Below are 14,598 nucleotides of genomic sequence, written 5' to 3' on the forward strand. Positions count from 1 at the left end.
AAATCCCTCTGAAGGGCCTCCCTACCCTCAAGCAGATCAACACAGCCTCCCAGCTTGGTATCGTCCGCAAATTTACTGAGGGTACATTCAATCCCCTCATCCAGGTCATTGATAAAGATGTTAAACAGAACTGGACCCAGCACTGAGCCCTGGGGAACCCCACTGGTGACCGGCCTCCAGCCGGATTTAGCCCCATTTACCACCACTCTTTGGGCCCGGCCATCCAGCCAGTTTTTAACCCAAAGGAGGGTGTGCCTATCCAGGCCAGCAGTTACCAGTTTCTCCACCAGAACACTATGAGAAACTGTATCAAAGGCTTTACTGAGGTCCAGGAAAACTACATCCACAGCCCTTCCCTCGTCAACCAGGCGGGTCACCCTGTCATAGAAGGTGATCAGGTTTGATTGGCAAGACCTGCCTTTCATAAACCCATGTTGACTGGGCCTGATCACCCGGTTAACCTGTATGTGCTCATTAATAGCACTCAAGATAACCTGTTCCATGACTTTGCCCGTCACCGAGGTCAGACTGACAGGCCTGTAGTTCCCCGGATCCTCCTTCCGCCCTTTTTTGTAAATGGGGGTAACATCCGCCAGCCTCCAGTCCAGCGGAACTTCCCCAGTGAGCCAAGACTGCCCAAAGATAATGGACAGGGGTTTGGCAATGACATCCGCCAGCTCTCTCAGGACTCTCGGGTGGATACCATCAGGCCCCATAGACTTGTGGGCATCCAGCCGAAGGAGCAGATCCTTGACCCGTTCCTCTTGGATCACAGGAGCTTCGATCTGCTCTCCCTCCCTGCACTCAGACACCGAAGGCCAGCTCACCTGGGAACTGCTGACCTTATTATTAAAGACTGAGGCAAAGAAGGCATTAAGGACCTCAGCCTTGTCTTCATCCCTAGTGACTAACGTACCCCCTGAGTCCAGTAGGGGCTGGAGGTGATCTTTAGCCCTCCTTTTGTTATTAATATATTTATAGAAAGACTTTTTGTTGTCCCTTACGGAGCAGGCTAGTCTAAGTTCCAATTGGGCTTTTGCCTCCCTGATTATCTCCCTACATGCCCTAACTTCCTCCCTGTATTGATTCCTGGATGCCTGCCCATTCTTCCAAGACTTGTAGACATCCCTTTTTCTTTTGAGATGTTCCCAAATCTCCTTTGTTATCCAAGCTGGTTTTCTACCCCGGCGGCTCGACTTCCGGCACACAGGGACAGCTCGCTCCTGTGCCTCCAGAATTTCCTTTTTGAATAGTAACCATCCCTCCTGCGCCCCCTTACCCTTGAGAGCTGTCTCCCATTGGACTTTGTTAACCAGACTTCTAAACAGCCCAAAGTCAGCTCGCCCAAAGTCCAGCTTGGCCGTTTTAGTGTTCCCTCTCCTAACTTCCCCTAGAATTGAGAATTCTATTATCTCGTGGTCACTAAGCCCCAGGCGTCCTCCAACCTTCACATCTCCCACAAGACCTTCTCTGTTCACAAACAGCAGGTCTAGGGGAGCTCCTTCTCTAGTCGGTTCACTAACCAGTTGTGAGAGGAAGTTGTCCTCCACACTCTGCAGGAACCGCCTAGACTGTTTCCTGACTGCCATGTTATACTTCCAACAGACATCAGGCAGGTTAAAGTCACCCATAAGGACAAGGGCTAGTGAGCGCGAGACTTCCCCCAGTTGTTTAAAGAATAGCTCATCAGTCTCACTGTCCTGATAGGGTGGCCTATAGCAGATACCCACTACAATATCCGCCTTCATAGGCCCCTCTTTGATTTTCACCCACAGACATTCTACTAGGTCATCCCCAACATTTAACTCTAAACAGTTTAGATCTTCCCTTACATACAGGGCAACCCCACCACCCCTTCTACCTCTCCTATCCCTCCTGAAGAGTTTGTAGCCATCCATGGTAGCACTCCAGTTATACGAGTCATCCCACCATGTTTCAGTGATGGCAACTATGTCGTAGTTTCCCCGGATAGCAAGAGCTTCCAGTTCCTCTTGTTTATTGCCCATACTACGTGCGTTTGTATAGAAGCACGTAAGTTGGGCTTTCGACCCCACGGCACCCCTAGCGGGGGAAGTTTTATTACCTGAGCTGTTATTTTTGGGATTCTCTTTAACCTCTAGGCAACTTGTGTGTTGCTCTTGACTACACATATCACCCCCTAGTATCACTGAGGCAGCAGGCCGAAGGCACCTGCCTACACTCCCTTCATCAGACAATGGAGGGCCGTCCTCGGCTGTTAATCCTCTAAGTCTGATAATACCCCCCACCCCCTTCACATCTAGTTTAAAGCCCTGTTGATGATCCCAGCTAGTTCTGTAGTGAGCAGCCTTTTCCCCTGTGGAGACAAACCCGCCCCGTCCCTAGATAGAAGATCTGGCATTAAGGTCAGCCCGTGGTTAAAGAAGCCTAGGTTGTTTTCCTCACACCACTTTTGTAGCCAATTATTTAAATCCTCGATCTTTGTTTTCCATCTTGTGTCATGTCCTAGAGTCGGTATGATAGAAGAGAATATTACTTGGGCCCCCGATCCCTTCAACATTCTTCCCAAAACCCTGAGATCTTTCTTAATAGTCCGGATGTTTCTTTTCCTAATGTCATCCATACCAACTTGGAAAAGAAGAAGAGGGTAGTAATCAGTGGGTCTGACTATAGATGGGAGTTTTTTTGTTACATCCCTAATTGTTGCCCCAGGAAGGGAGCAGACCTCCCTGTGTAAAGGGTCAGGTCTACAAATCTGGCCCTCCACACCCCTCAAAAGGGAGTCTCCTAAAACAATCACCCGCCTTTCCTTTTTAACTGAGGCTGTCTTGATGATACGTATGGTCCTAGGGAAGGATACTAGCGTGTGTGTATCATCATCCTCCCTGGGTGTTGGTTCCACTTGTAGAGCTTCAAATCTGTTGTGTAATGGAACCTGGGAGGTAGTTGCAGGAGCAGAGGGGGCAGGCTTGCCGCGCCGGGCAGGGACCTGCTGCCATTGCTCATTCCCACCTGGATTCCTCTTCCCGGCCAGGTGGGGAGAGGTTGGGGGCTCCTCAGTCTGAGAAGCTGTGGTAGCCTGTTGGGTCTGCGGGCGGGAGCACAAAGTACTGGTCCATTGGTCAATCTCCCTCTCGCACTCCCTGATGGCCCTCAGCCTGCTTACCTCCTCTCTGAGCTCTGTCACCAGGCGGAGGAGTTCCTCCACCCTGGCACAGCTCCCACAAGTGAGTTCCCCGGTGGCAACCTGAGCCAATACACTTGGGGAACAAGACCTGCAGCTTACCTGGGTGGCAGCGTGCACCCAGCGGGGGTCCGTCTGGGAGGCTGCGTCGGTCCTGGCTGGCACCGGGCTGGAGGCAGCCTTCGCTTTATGCCTAGTGACCACCATGTCAGTCAGGGACTTCCGACCGGGCTCGACGCTCTGCCTGCTTGCTCTGTCTGCTCGCCCTGCCTGCGCGAACTGCCGCGCCCCTCACTCTGCCGCGCCACGCTCCTGTTTGCCCGCTCCGGGTCGCTGCGCTCCTCAGGGCAGTTTAAATCTCCCGCGTCTGTTCCGGGTCCGCCCCCCTGCGTCAGCAGTCACGTAGGCACTGCCGGAACCGGGACACAGGAGATCCTGGCTCCCGCCGGGCGATGCCTGGCTTTTAGCTCACTCGACACTCGCTTTTTCCACCTCAATCTACCCCCCCGGCCGCAGAACTTACCGTCCGTGCTACCGAGGCGTGCAGAAAGACCGTTGGTGCTGACTCACTTAATGTTGGAAGATTAAAAGCTATATGTAGTTTTAAACATATTTTCTCTCTACTTTAACTTGAGTACCCTGAATATTTATTGGTTTATTTGTCTCTGTGAATGATACACAATTCTGCAGACTTCACCTTTCATTACTCTTTGAGAACAGGGAGCTTTTGGCAATTGTGGGGAGAGGGAGAAGCTTGTGTGCTTAGTCTTTCATAGGTTTGATCCTGTCTCAAAGGAGAGCCTGCTTTGAGTGAGCTCCAAATTGTGGCTTTCTGACATTGCAAGTTGAGCGGTTTTTTTTTTTGCTTGTTTATTTTAGTATTCATAAAGTCTTCTGCTGTGTCAGTTTGATATTATGTGAACTGAATTCTCACGTGTATAAGGTCAAGCCCATCTGAGGCAATGATAATGTAAGCAAGTTCTGCACAAAATACTTGTGGTAGGATCACTTTGGAAATAATGAATAATGATTTAGTATCCAAAATGTCCATTCAGTCCGTGGTTCATGAGGGCAAGACTGTTTTTTACTTCTTTCAGTGGCACTGAATAATGAGTGCTTGCATATGTTGTCCTGCTACCCTCAGCAGTACTGAAAAGTGTCTGAAATCACAACGCTGCATCGTGTTGCCCTTCCTGTTACAACTGAATAAGCTCTAGGTTGGCAAGGCAGTACAGCATGTCTACCATGTAAATGATATCCAAATTCAAGACTGTCTCATGTAAATCAAATGATGTAGGCAAAAGCTTTAAGCTACGACAGAGTTTACCTGACGTCTTCACAGCACAGTTTTCTGAGGATCAAGGCTTTCAATGACTCAAAGAGTTGCCCAGTCTGGAATTTAAGAGTGGCTTCAGATTATTTTAGCAGCAAGGTCAGCTGTTTGGCCATCTGTGCTTGGGTAAGAGGCTGTGACCTTTTCTTTCTCAAGACTAAGTTACTCTAATATGCTCTGTTTGAGCCTGTGCCCTGAGTTCACCCAGAAGCGGAAGCTGGTGCTAAATGCATCACTCAATTTCTTTAGTGCACTGTCAGGATGGCAACAAGTTTGCTCTGCTGTCTTATCTATTGGCAGATATCTCAGTAAAGCTTCAGGTGCTCTGTTGGAGTTATAAAACATTTAGATAGTGTTGAATCTGAGAGCTCATCTTCCATATTATGATTGACCTAGTACCATTTTTCTCTCCTATCACAATAAAAGTCTCTACTGGCAGGGCATTATGCGTAGTGGTGTCCTTGCTCTGATATTTGGTTCAACCTCTTCTAAAAATTATTCTAAAGCTGTTAAAGGTTAGGGATGTCTATGGAAACTATATATCTGCTGAGGCCTCAAGGTATTTTATAGTATAAATGGAATAGTACATAACTTGTGGTTTGAATTCCTGACTGTCTGTGTTTAACCAAATTTTAGAGGCTTTTTTTTCAGTTGTTTTTGTTAAAATTGTTACTTGTGAGTCATCATTCTAAATAATTATATGTGGTTTAAGCTGTTAATGTGATGCTGCTTGATCAAATGGAAATAAATTATATTCTTACCTATGTTCAATGTGTTAGTATTTGTTTTGCAACTGGGCTGAGCTTTCCGATGTGGTATCTGGTGCCCAGAATCCTGAAAAAAAAAAGACTGAGCTAAATTTTGTGAGTCTGTATCTTTACCAGTACTTTATACCTAAAAGCAAAAGTTACTGGAGAAATTGTACTGAATTCTACTACCTATGTAAACTACAGTGAATGCAATAAAGTGTACTTCTACATGTAATGTTATTCTTAGGAATCTTTTGCATAACATGAAGTCTGACTGATGTGGGCCTTATTCAAATAGTGTATTACTGAAGTCAACAGTCATATTAACAATTACATAATATTTTAGGGAAAAAAATCACGATACTTGAAGCACAGTAAAAGAATGTATATTCAGCACTTCTGATTTTACAAATATTGTGAAATATGCAAAGATTTCAAACTCTGAAATATAGTAACTAATATCATATAATTTTGTCATCAGACTGATCTCTCAGTACATTGAATTGATAAAAATTGTATAGAATTCAATTTTGTCATCAGTGAACACTCCTCACACGTCCTATTAAGCCAAATTGTAACTGTTTGCAAATTTTAAAAAAATGGAGGACCATTGTCTTTATCTATATTTATAGACACACATACTAACTACATATTTATGTAATAGAAGACCTTACAGTTCATTGATCAGAGCATAAATGAGATGGAAACACAATTATGTTGCTCAGTTCTGTATGGGTGTTGAGATATCTAAACTTTATATCAAATTCTTCTGTCTGATGAATCAAACCAGCCTTCTGATTCAAATCCTAGTTTATGGTAAAGATTAGAGCAATAAGATGTATCTATTCTTTGTCCTTCTGCGTCAGCCTCTTCCTCCTTCCTCTTAAACTACAGCTGGGTAACAAAACTGATTGTGTCTTATGCATTTATTTAAGGAGAAGGCAGAAAGAAAAGTAGCATCTTCATCATTAAGGCCAGCTAATCTTTCCATTATGCTTATTATAGAGTTTTATACTTTGGTTTATTGATTAAGCATGGTTATGGAAAGATTTTATTCTTTGTAACCTCTGAGTCACAAAAGCTGTTCTCACTGAACTGCTATAACAATTTGCACTGTATTTCTCGTATTATGTTTCACTAAAGTATGTTGCTTATTTGTTAGCTTATTTAGCTAATAAAGCATTGTATTCCCTCTTAACCATTTTGTTTTCTAATAGTTAAACTCCACCACGTTTCAAAAACATCCAGTTAGCCTTTTAGTTATTCTGTTATTATATCTGTGTATCCCCCTTGAAGAAAAAGCAATAAAATAAAAAAATTGCCTGTAAAGTGGAACTAAATCCATGTGTTCATTTATTAATCCTCATTTGAGAAGGCTGAGAAAGATGTCAGTTCCTGTTTGAATTCTGTGTGTGGGGAGGGTAAGAGCAGTGTTGTCCATGCATGAAATTGTCTTTGCTAATTGCTTTTGGCAACAGTGAGGTACTAAACCACCGTAGTTTTGCTGAATGTGGGGCTGAAAAGAGCGGAGTATGCAGTAATTAGCCAGTCACTTGGACATCTCTGACATAACTTAGCATTTATTACTGTTTTGCTCACCATACTAACCTAATTTGGTGACCTTTAATCTGAGATGCATTTTCTTTTCAGAAAGAAAAAAGGTCTTTTAAATACTAGAATATGCATTTCCATCTGGGGACAGGAGAGTAATTGTATTGCTTTGTCTGAGGAGCACCTGTAGAACTCTGCTTCTCTCTGATGTAACCAGGACTTGGAAATGCCCTCACACCTGTGAATTTGACTCATTGTGGCAGTATTGCCAACAGTTAGCTAGGAGGCCTGGAAAGCTTCTTTTCTTGAGGGTCTGTAAGTCTCCTTGACTTGAGGAGTCAGTCTCCTTGAGAGTTCTGTAAGTGTCTTCAAGAACTTAGGAACTGTGAAGATGGATAGATGGAGGTTGTTGTACCTTGAACTTTATTCTGCTGAATGACTGAGAAAACAGCAAGTGAAAACTTCTTAAATATAAAGAAAGTATAATGTATGTATGCTTGTCTTCTATGTAAGTAGCAGTGGCTCTGACAAATTAGTGGTATTTTGGGCAGAACTTTTTTAAAGATGCATTTAACAAGGAAAATTCCTACTTGAAATTACTTCAGCTGCGAACTCTTTATTAATTTCTTTCATATAGTGCTCTCTTTTAAAATAAGTGTACTGTTTTGCAGTAAATTGTAAAAGCCTTACATCTCAGCAGGGAAGAGATTAAATGCTTCCCTTCCCTTCCCTTCCCTTCCCCTTCCCTTCCCTTCCCCTTCCCCTTCCCTTCCCTTCCCCCCTTATTTATGCCTTCCCTGTATTTATGCCTTTTTTTTGCTTCTAGCTCATAATTGCTAAAGAATAATAGTCATATTTTAATTAATATCCTAATTATTTTTTTCTACAAGCTTTGCAACATAGCATCTTTAGCCAGATTTTCTTTCAAAAATGTATTAAATAATCTTAATTTCTCTTTCTGTGATTATCCTCTAAAGATTCACCTCTCTTCTATGAATAAGTTTCCAACCATATTCAACTTTTTGCATATGAAGAACTGGTCACTATGTGTGGACAATTTTAAATGCAAAATTACATATTTGCTCTGTGTTTATGCTGTCCTAGCTCTGTTTCTTTCAAATCCCTAAGATTTTTATAGGTGATTGACTCTCTAGAGAGTTTCCTTTAAATGAGTAACTTGGATATTATCCTGCCCCACATTGTTTGTTTGAAACAAAAGGAAAATAAGTAGAGAGTATTCGGATCAAATCTCTGTTGTTATCTTTTCTCCATTCTCTGTTGAAAATCGGGAAATATATTTTTCTTCCAATGCTTTCTGTCTCTCTGCACTTTATTTATTTATTTTTAAAGCCCGGAAAGAATAAGCAACTCTGAGGCTCTCTTAAAGGAAAAATGGCTCAGATGGCAAAACTGATTGTGGGAGGTTATTTTAGTCACATCTAATTTTGTCTCAGAACAGAAGTATGTCTTTCTTGGATCCCTTCAAGCTCTGTGTTTCTATGTTTTCTATGAAAATTTGAAGTAACTCAAATTGGCATGTATCTGGTTATACAATATCATATATAAGCTATCAGAAAAGAACAGTAAGGTTAAAAAACAGTTTTATAAGTTGGGAAAAGGAAGATTGAGTTTTCTTGTAGAAACATTTTTCCCCTGTGGTTCCTTCCTGTGCATTGTGCTTTAATTTTAATTAAATTAGTACATATATTTTCATTAGAAACTCTAGATTCAGTCAGCAGCAAAATGGGAATCATAGAATGGTTAGGGCTGGAAGGGACCTTCAAAGGTCATCTAGTCCAACCCCCCTGCAACAAACAGGGATATCTCCAACTAGATCAGGTTGCTCAGGGCCTCATCCAACCGGGCCTTGAACGTCTCCAGGGATGGAGCATCCACCACCTCTCTGGGCAACCTGTTCCAGTGTTCCACAACTCTCATGGTAAAAAATTTTTTCCTAATATCCAACCTGAATCTACCTCCCTCTATTTTAAAACCATTACCCCTTGTCCTATCACAATAGGCCCTCCTGAACAGCCTCTCCCCATCTTTCTTGTAGGCTCCCTTGAGGTACTGGAAGACCGCTATAAGGTCACCCCGGAGCCTCCTCTTCTCCAGGCTGAACAGCCCCAACTCTTTCAGCCTGTCCTCATAGGAAAGGTGCTCCAGCCCTCTTATCATCTTCGTAGCCCTCCTCTGGACTCGCTCCAACTGGTTCATGTCCTTCTTATGTTGGGGACTCCAGAACTGGACGCAATACTCCAGGTGAGGTCTCACGAGGGCAGAGTAGAGGGGGAGAATCACCTCCCTCGACCTGCTGGCCACGCTCCTCTTGATGCAGCCCAGGACGCGGTTGGCCTTCTGGGCCGCAAGAGCACATTGCCGGCTCATATTGAGCTTCTCGTCCACCAGTACTCCCAAGTCCTTCTCCTCAGGGCTGCTCTCGATCCATTCTCCGCCCAGTCTGTATTTGTGCCTGGGATTGCCATGACCCTGATGTAGGACCTTGCACTTGGCCTGGTTAAACTTCATGAGGTTGGTACGGGCCCACCTCTCCAGCCTGTCGAGGTCCCTCTGGATGGCATCCCTCCCTTCCAGCGTGTTGATGGCACCACACAGGTTGGTGTCATTGGCGAACTTGCTGAGGGTGCACTCCATGCCACTGTCCACGTCACCGACAAAGATGTTGAAGAGGGCCGGGCCCAACACGGACCCCTGAGGGACGCCACTCGTGACCGGTCTCCACTTAGACATCGAGCCGTTGACCACTACTCTCTGAGTGCGGCCATTGAGCCAATTCCTTATCCACCGAGTGGTCCATCCATCAAACCCATGCCTCTCTAGTTTAGAGAGAAGAATGTCATGCGGGACAGTGTCAAAAGCTTTGCACAAGTCCAGGTAGATGACATCCGTTGGTCGACCCTTGTCCACCGATGCTGTCACCCCATCGTAAAAGGCCACCAAGTTGGTCAGGCACGATCTGCCTTTGGTGAAGCCATGTTGGCTGTCACTCACCACCTCCTTGCTCTCCATGTGCCTTAGCATGGTTCCCAGGAGAATCTGCTCCATGGCCTTGCCAGGCACAGAGGTGAGGCTGACCGGCCTGTAGTTGCCCGGGTCCTCCTTGTTCCCCTTTTTAAAAATGGGGGTTATGTTCCCTCTCTTCCAGTCATCGGAGACCTCGCCAGACCGCCACAACTTCTCAAATACAATGGCCAGTGGCTTGGCAACTTCATCCGCCAGTTCCTTCAGGACCCATGGATGGATCTCATCAGGTCCCATGGACTTGTGCACCTTCAAGTTCCTCAGATGTTCCCGAACCTGCTCTTCAAGTACAGTGGGCAGTGGTTCATCCTCACAGTCCCTGCTAGTTCTTTCCACAGCTTGGGTGGTAAGACAAGAGGCTTTATCAGTGAAGACTGAGGCAAAAAATTCATTGAGTACCTCAGCCTTCTCTATGTCCCAGGTGACCAGAGCACCAGTATCCTTCTGGAGGGGGCCTACATTCTCCTTTGACTTCCTTTTGTCCCCTACATACCTATAGAAGCATTTCTTATTGCTTTTTATATCCCTTGCCAAATTCAATTCCTTCAGGGCTTTAGCCTTCCTCACTTGATCCCTGGTCACTCGTACAGTTTCTCTGTATTCCTCCCAGGCTATCTGTCTCCGCTTCCACCCTCTATAGGCTAACCTCTTAATTTTCAGTTGATCCAGGAGCTCCTTGCTCATCCATGTAGGCCTCCTGGTCTTTTTGCCCGACTTGTTCTTCATCGGGATGCAGCTCTGCTGAGCTTGGAGGAGGTGCTCCTTGAATGTGGGCCAACTTTCCTGGGCCCCTCGTCCCTCCAAGGCCGCCTCCCACGGCACTTTGCCCATCAGGTCCTTGAAGAGGCCGAAGTCTGCCTTCTTGAAGTCTAGGGTACAGAGCTTGCTGAGTGGTTTCCTTGCTGCCCCATGGATCTTGAACTCCACCGTGTCGTGGTCACTGCAGCCAAGGCTGTCCTTAAGTTTCACATCGCCCACCAGTCCCTCCCTGTTGGTGAGCACAAGGTCGAGCATGGCACCCCTCCTTGTCGGCTCCTCTATTACCTGCAGGAGGAAGTTGTCATCCACGCATTCCAGGAACCTCCTGGACTGCCTGTGCCCTGCCGTATTGTCTCTCCAACAGATGTCAGGGTGGTTGAAGTCCCCCATGAGGACCAGGGCTTGTGACTGCGAGGCTGCTCCTATCTGGCTATAAAGCGCCTCATCTGCTCTGTCCTCCTGTCCAGGTGGCCTGTAACAGACCCCTACCGTAACATCCCCTATCCGTCCCCATCCTCTAATCTTGACCCATAAGCTCTCTGTCAGCTTGTCCTCCGACCCCAGGCGAAGCTCCATGCACTCCAGCCGGTTGCTGACGTAGAGAGCGACACCCCCTCCTCGTCTCCCCTTCCTGTCCTTTCTAAAAAGCTTATACCCCTCCATGTTGACACTCCAGTCATAGGAGTCGTCCCACCACGTCTCCGTGATGCCAATAAGGTCATAGCCCTGCTCATGCACACGCATCTCCAGCTCATCCTGTTTATTTCCCATGCTGCGTGCGTTGGTGTACATACACTTTAGCTGGGCTCCCGACAAAGCCGACTCGCTGGCTGGAGTGACAGGGGTTCTCTTGGGTGGCAGCATAAGTTCATTTGAACATACCTGTGATCCTTCCTTAGCCTCTGGACCCTTGGTGCTGGCACTGGCGCCATGCTGACAGCGGTGGGCTGAACTGTGCTCCCTCTCCCCCAGCAATACTAGTTTAAAGCTCTTTGCACAAGTCTGGCCAGCCTTTGTCCAAGCAGCTTCTTCCCTTTCTCGGTTAGGTGCACGCCATCTGCCCCTAGCAACCCAGGCTTCTCAAAATTTACCCCATGGTCAAAATATGAATACCATAGTACATGTGACTGAATTTAAATTTACTGATCAAACCAGCAGAAACTGAATAATTATATCAGGTTAAATCAATACTTTTCAAATGTTACTATCATGCAGGTTATAGAAAAGGTAAAACATAGAAGTTATAGCACACATTGTAGACATCCACCTGTCCTTGCCCTGGAAAGAAGAGAAATTTCAGAGTGAGCAGAGGTGAACAACAACTGCAAGGAGCTTAAGGAGGGATCGAGACTAAGTTTTATGTTCCTGGCACCTTGAGTTACATCTGGATTTTGGCAGCTATTCACATAAAAAATGAAAAACAAATAAGAAAAAAAATTACATTAAATTCAGGATAACTTAAAGACAAAGCTGCTGTCACCAACATTTGCCAGTGTACCCTCTGATTCTGTCTCTAGTAAGAGTGTGTTTAGGAAAATCCTAAAAGGACTGGAGGCTAACATCTCTAATTATTTATACTTCACTGAGCACATCAATCATTTCTGGTCCTTTCAGATATAACCATCACCCCCTAGCTTAATTCCTGGATTAGAGCCTCTTGCTCTTCCAAGCTGATTCTTTGAGTTATTCCATTAAAGTGTGCATCAAGAAACATCTCATGGCATGACCACAGTTAAGACCATGGTCAGCATCAATTCTAGTGTTTCCTAGAATTTGAGTTATTCCTTACACCATCTGCTTGCTAAAATAATTAATAAACATGAAAACTGAAGTGCTGTCCACCCTTGGAAGAGGAGCAGGGAAGGCAAGTAAAAGATATGTTCATGGGAAACACAATGGCAGAAAACTATGGTGCAAACCAACATTTTGAGAGGAGGTGAAATTTATAGTAAAGTGAAAAATCACTGTGTTCTTGTAAAATGCCATACAAATTCCCTTGAACGTGTAGTTGTCTCAGTTGTGAAGAACTTTGGAAGTATGAAGGCTCCTGAACATGTAAGCCTAGGAGGATGCACATTTGTCACACTGCTGAATCTTCTCTGCAGCAGAAATGTCCTCCCTGCCGTCTCTCACCCTTCAAACACCTGAGGTTTGAACTGTCCACCCCAAATGAAAGCATGTGTGTATATATGTAAAATATGTATGAACACTCACAGAAAGTCATGTACATTTGGCTTTTCAGAACAGTAGGCATTTAAAACAACCTTCTGTAAGTGTTACAGTCTTAAAAAAAGTAGGGAACTGAGTTAATACATCATCTTATCCACAGCGGCACTAGTGGGTGCTGTAACATTTCTTTGCCACTGCAAACAATTATTTGAGTTGAATTAACATGAATAGTTTAAAATCCTGGGATAGTTAAGGTTAAAATTCAATTGAAAAAGTGAATGTAGAGTGTGATACAAGAGTCTAATTTTAATTATATTAATAGGTTCATCTGATAAGGAAAGGATTTGTTCTAAGAGAATAAACTTCCAGAATCCTAAATTGAAGTACATTTAACACAGTATAGTCTTACAAAAAATGTCTATCTCATTGTAGCACATTTCCTCCGCACTGTGATCATTCATGGAAATGTGTTTCTTCCATAATGTGAGTACACATCTGAGTCAGTCCCTCTAGGACTCTATAAATTTGAATTGATGTGTTGTGCTAGTACTTCAAAAGCTTTCTTTAACCCCTGCTATTTATTCCCAAATATACTGAACAACTCATAAAGCTTAGGTTGTTTTTAAATTGCTGGATTACTGTGCAATCAAATGTACCTTATGAGAGGTCACATTTGCTTCTGGAAGAAATTAATTGTTAAGCTATTCTCTGATGGAACAGATCTATCACTTCATACTGTTGTTGATAGAAGGATGTAGATACTGTTTATGTAATGTTTTTTAACTTTTGAAAATTAATCTCTCTAAAATAATGGATACGTGCAGAAAGCTGTTACACTTCCTAACCAAATTCATCGGAACCAAGACTGCATGAGTCTTGAAAATCAAGGATATTTCTTTCCCTCCTTCCTTTTATTGCTTCTTTTCAACTTCTCCCACTTCCTTGAAAGCTGGATAGAATTTATAACCCAAGAAGAGTATCTTGGAAATGAAATGTTCAAACAAATGTATAAATATTGAGAAAAAGGTCTTCCAAACTTGCTTTGAACTTTCTGAAAATGCCAACCATCTTACTTTTAAAATGAAGTGGGCACATTTAGCTCAAGCACTGTAGCTCAGGCTTGATAATTTCAATCTTCTCTACTATTGCATGGAGAGTGACATGTCCTTAACAACAACTAAGAACACTAACTTATTGAAAGTCGTAAAGTTGAAAGGTAAGATAAAGACTTGTAACCTGTGCAGATTCCTGGAATCCAATTAAATGAACACTAATCATGCATTTTTTACCCTCAGATTCACCTCTTTTCAGAAAAAATCCTAATTATCTGCACTTATTTTAGATGGTACTACAACTGATGATGGTGTAGGAAGGTAGACTACAGGTCTATGGAAGTTTTCTTGGTATGCTGACTATCCTTGAAGTCAAAATGTGAACATATAGTATTATAAAACCTGTATCTCTTTGTATATTTGTGCAAAAAAGCCACGACATCTTTATAGCAAGAATGGTGCCTAAGATTATGTACTTGTTAGTGAAAGGAAGAATACAATCTCTTAAGAAAACTCAATGTATTCCTGTAAGAACTGCAGAATTGATGCCTCTTCCATCACGATAAGTGTTACAGTAAGTAGTGCAAAATTAATTTCTTCTGGGCACCTCTCTTTGTCTATTTTCTAGAAGAGTACACTGATTAACAATCAGCTCACCTGGCTTCAGAACACTTGTTCAATTTTGGTGCCAAAATGCAAAATACTCCTTTCTTTTGTGGTTTACAATGGCTCCCTTTGTTTTACTGCAACAATCTCACATACAGACGAAAGTAAAATCAG

Source organism: Tauraco erythrolophus, chromosome Z, assembly GCF_009769465.1.
Source record: "Tauraco erythrolophus isolate bTauEry1 chromosome Z, bTauEry1.pri, whole genome shotgun sequence".
Taxonomy (NCBI): Eukaryota; Metazoa; Chordata; class Aves; order Musophagiformes; family Musophagidae; genus Tauraco; species Tauraco erythrolophus.